Source organism: Tinamus guttatus, unplaced genomic scaffold (assembly GCF_059628265.1).
Source record: "Tinamus guttatus ecotype Peru unplaced genomic scaffold, ASM5962826v1 Tinamus_guttatus_pri_ptg000155l, whole genome shotgun sequence".
Lineage (NCBI taxonomy): Eukaryota > Metazoa > Chordata > Aves > Tinamiformes > Tinamidae > Tinamus > Tinamus guttatus.
This window is the reverse complement of record NW_028288689.1, coordinates 9,312,692-9,317,494: the sequence shown is the minus strand read 5'-3', so window position 1 is coordinate 9,317,494 and position 4,803 is coordinate 9,312,692. Positions and strand designations below refer to the sequence as shown.

The window sequence follows — 4,803 nt, the reverse complement described above, 5'->3', positions numbered from 1 at the left end:
GGTGCCAGGTATGTAGACATTGTGTTGATAATCCAGGGCCTGTATTTGTCCTGGGTACAGAGGGCCATACTGAGGTGTCCAGATGCTGTTGGTGCCTGCTGAGGCTTTCTGAAATTCTGGAGGAAAGATATGTGTGAAACCAGCTCAGAGGAGGTCACATTCCACTGTTCAATGTGGGGGGAGTGATCAGATCCATGTCCCTTGCACCCATGGTCACATGCCATCATCCTTCCCTTCTGGGGTACACACATCTTTTCCCCTTGAGACATACACACTACCCAACTACTGCCACAAGCAAAGGTTTGTCCCCCTTCACATCTCCACTAGGTGACAAGAAGCTCTCCAGCCCCAGTACCCCAGTACTAACCAGAGACAGGAGTCATCAGCGTGCACAACCTCTCATGTTCCTTCTGAAGGGCTCTGCGAATTTCCCCCATGTCTTCCAGGCTCTGGGAACTAAAGGCAAAAGAGTGATTCAAACTTCTCTGCCTTCACACACCTCTTCCACCTGCCCCTTCCATTCCCAACCTGCCAGATCAAATACCTCTTGAGGGCAGGTCGCTGCATACTTGGAGGCAGCCAGTCTGTATTCGGCTGTTTAATCTGGAAAACACACGGAAAGGAAAGGCTGCTTAACAGGGTCTCTGTTGATCAGTCCAGCTTTGACCACATCAGGCTCTGGAAACCAGGGTAGGCAGCCTGCATCGCCCACTCTTCTCATTCCCCTTGCAGGGAGGCAAGCAGTCCATACCCATTTCCATAGGGAAACTGAGGAAGAGCTCAACCAGCCCATTCCCTTACAGACCTTTCCCACCCTTTCAGACATTCAGGTGGCCTGGGGCTTAGGCTCTGTCTATGAGGTGTAATCGTCAATTCTGTCCTTTTGAATGAGGGACACTTTTCCTAATTCTGTTCATTTTGGACAGTTTTTTTTGTTTGTTTGTTTGTTTTCCCCACAAGTAACGGCAGTTTAGCCCAGGTCTGAAGCAAATGTGAGAGGTGCAGAAAGTGGCTGGGGGAAGAGGGAGTGGAGTAAAAATAGGAGAGTTGTAAGTGACTGGGGGAAGTTTTACGCATTAAGAAATGCAGGTGATGGACCAGGAGGGTCTGTTGGCCCGAGAGGGAGTCGGGCCCCTCTTGGAAGGGTTTTTTTTTATTAAAAGTCAAATATTGTAATTGGATTAGATGCCTCAGCCCTCTCTATCCCTGTAATGGTGTTTCCAAAAGACTCGTCCATCGCAGAAATTAGACATCTCGTTTCAATATTAACAACTGTGGACAGCAACACCTCCCCACCACCCCCGGCTTCCCGATGCCCTCCCCGGGGGCTTGGCCTGCGCTGCACAGCGGCCATGGTGGGAGAAGCTGCAGTCTCTGTGGCTGGACCGAGGCTCAGAGGAGCGGCAGAGGGGGCAGGACCGGGGACTCATCCGAGCGGGGCCGGGGCTGCAGGCCAGTCCCGCATTGCGCAGTGGGACGCGGCAGCCCTGCGCCCGGGGACCCCGCAGAGGCTCCATGGCGCTGTGAACTACCCACTCACCCCTCCAGCCCCCGCATTCCCGGAGCGGAGAAGTGCTGAGGGAGAGAGGTGGGGTCCCGCCAAGAATTGCCAAACTGAGACAGAGGAGAATACACCTCCGCCACTCCCGCATTCCCCCGGGCCACAGGAGCATCTCTGCTGCCTCTAATGTGTGCGGAGGGCGGTGGGGGGGATATTTCCACCCGTCTCAATGGAGCCTGCCATTTCCCCCAGTAATTAGAGCCGCAGGGGAATTTGGCAGAGAATTTCTCACTGTCTGGTGGCTGCTAGTTCCTGAACTGATCAAAGGCTGGGGTTATTTTCTTGGAAAAAGTTGCATCCAGTGTCTCCCACACCAAAGGCTGAGGGCAGAGGTCTTTTGGGGAGAGGGACAGGTGGGTGGAATCTGCCAGAGCCCCTTAGGCATCAACAAGCCCCATGCCCCAGCTTTACCTGCTTGGAGATCTGGAGCTGCTGGCCAGATCGGGCCCTCTTGCCAGGAGCCGGGAGGTGCCTGGCATCCTTCTCGTTGTTGCGGGGAGGGCTGCAGGGTTTGAGGAACATGAAGTCGCTTTGGGCGGACTCTGGGCTGAGACAAACCTTGTAGCAGTAGCCTGGGGGGCCACCAGCAGGCATGTCCAGGCAGGCAGCAGGCGCTGCACCCGTGGGGAGCTGCACGGCAAAGTTCGACGTCTTGAGGCCATCAGAGGAGGCGTTGGGCCCAGGGCAGCAGCGGCAGTGGGGTGGTGAGCAGCCACTGCCTTGCCAGGAGTGTCCCTCCCTGCGGCATCGGATGGCCATGAGGATGAGGATGGCAAGGAGGAAGGTGAGGGAGACTGAGCCCAGGGAGACGAGGAGGTAGAGGGTGAGTGGTGAGGAGGAGGAGGCCTCCGGGGGGAGGCTGAAGTCGCTGAAGTCAGAGAGGGTCTGGGGCATGTTCTCCACCACTGAGAGCAGGATGGAGACCGTCGCTGAGAGGGCTGGCTGTCCACTGTCTCTCACCTGCACCACCAGTCTCTGTCGGGTCCCATCCTGCTCCAGAAAGGAGCGGAGGGTGCGCAGCTCACCTGTGTCCGGTGCCACACTGAAGAGCGTGAAGTCAGTGGCCTGGAGGAGCTGGTAGGAGAGGCGGGAGTTCAGTCCCGCATCTGCATCCACTGCTGACACTGTGCCCACCAGGTAGCCAGGCCCGGCTGATCTCGGCACCAGCTCAGTGGCCACCGAGCCATTGCGTGGCATGGGTGAGATGATGACAGGCGCATTGTCATTCTGGTCCAGCACAAAGACATGGACAGTGACATTGGCGCTGAGTGGGGGAAAACCTGCATCCTGCGCTTGCACCTGGATCTGAAAGCTGCGGATCTGCTCATAATCAAGGGAGCGCAGGGCATACATGTGACCGCTGTCCGAGTTGATAGACACGTAGGTGCCCACAGGCATGCCGTGGATGTGCCCGTCAGCAATGGAGTAGGACAGGTAGGCATTCTGCTGGCAGTCAGGGTCCAGCGCACTGACAGAGCAGATGGAGGCTCCTGGTGCATTGTTCTCCATCACGTAGACGCTGTATGAGGGCTGGATGAAGCGCGGTGCATTGTCATTCACATCGGACACTGGCACAGTGAGGGTGCTGCGGGTCAGCAAGGCAGGTGAGCCCATGTCCCGGGCTGTGATACTCACATTGTATTCGGGTACAGTCTCTCGATCTAGTGCCTCTGTGGTGACTAGAGTGTAGTAGTTGCGGAAGGAGGATCGGAGCTCAAAGGGCACATCAGGGTTCACCTCACAGCTCACTCGCCCGTTCTCCCCAGAGTCCCTGTCAAGGACACTGATGACAGCGATGACAGTGCCCGGTGGGGCATCCTCCACTACCGGTGTGGACACAGAGGTGAGGGTCACCTCTGGTGCATTGTCATTCACATCAAGGAGGTGCACAAGGACCCGACAGTGCACAGCAACAGCTGAGGGCCCACGGTCCTTAGCTTGCACGTAGAGCTCATGGAGGCTGGCACGCTCATAGTCCAGAGGGCCCTTCAACAACACTTGGCCACTGCGGGGTTCCACACGGAAGAGATCACGGACACGCGGTGGTGCATGCCCACTGAACGAGTACTCGATCTCTCCATTGGAGCCCTCATCCAGGTCAGTGGCATTGAGCTGGATGACCAGAGTGCCAGCAGGAGCATCCTCAGGCAGGCTCACTCTGTACGAAGGCTGCTCAAAGGCAGGCACGTTGTCGTTGGCGTCCAGCACAGTGACAAGGATGTGGGCTGCGCCTGAGCGCTCAGGAACACCACCATCAAAGGCGGTGAGCAGCACCCGGTGCGTGCGTTGCTGCTCACGATCCAGGGCATGCTCCAGCACCAGCTCTGCAAACTTGCTGGCGTCACTGCGTGTCTGCACTTCGAGGGAGAAGAAACCATTCGGACTGAGCTGGTAGGTGCGCACAGAGTTGGTGCCTACGTCAGGGTCCTGGGCACTCTCAAGTGGAAAGCGGGCACCAGGCACAGCAGATTCAGCCACCTCCAGCACATACTCCATCCAGGGGAAGGTGGGTGCATGGTCATTGATGTCTTCCACTTCCACCTCGACACGGTAAAGCTCCAGAGGGCTCTCCACGAGGAGCTGTAGGTGGAGCAGACAGGTCCCCCCCACCTCACACACCTCCTCCCGGTCAATACGCTCGTTCACGAAGAGGATCCCATTCTCCAGGTTCACCTCCAGGTGCTGCCGGGCACCGGCCCGCGACACGATGCGGAACCGCCGCGCTGACAGGGTGGACACGTCGAGCCCCAGGTCCTCCCCGAGGTTGGCCACGAAGGCGCCATGCTCCAGCTCTTCCGGCACCGAGTAGCGTAGTTGCCCGGCGGCGCGGCGCGGGGCCGGGATCCCACTCAGGAGGAGGAGGAGGAGGAGGATGACGAAGCTGCGAAGGAAGACCTGCCCCTGCCTAACGCCGGCCCCCATGGTACCACTCCGCTGTGGCGGGGGTGACCCGCTCCAGCCGTGTCCTCCGTCGCCTCCTTTCGCCACTTGCACTTTCAAGTAGTTTCGGACTCCGAGGGCAGCAGGAGAGGGCCCCGCCCGCCGCTTTAGCACCGCATTGGTGGGCCGAGCCGTGGCCACTGGCGCCTTAACCCTTTCCCTGCGGGCCCGGGAGCCCCTGAGGCTGCAGTCCCACGCTTTGCCCCCTTCTCTTTCCCCCCACCAAAACCCGATGCACGGGAACCGGACTAGCCCGGACCGGGGGCAGGATTAGCCCTGGGCTGGAGGCGACGTCCTGTTAA

The 4,803-nt window shown here is 58.5% G+C and overlaps 1 pseudogene; it reads right to left on the bottom strand.

Annotated features, from left to right (window-relative positions):
- Positions 1-1,945: 1,945 nt before the first annotated feature.
- LOC104573091 (protocadherin-10 pseudogene) lies at positions 1,946-4,483 on the bottom strand (annotated as a pseudogene).
- Between the last annotated feature and the right edge of the window lie 320 nt (positions 4,484-4,803).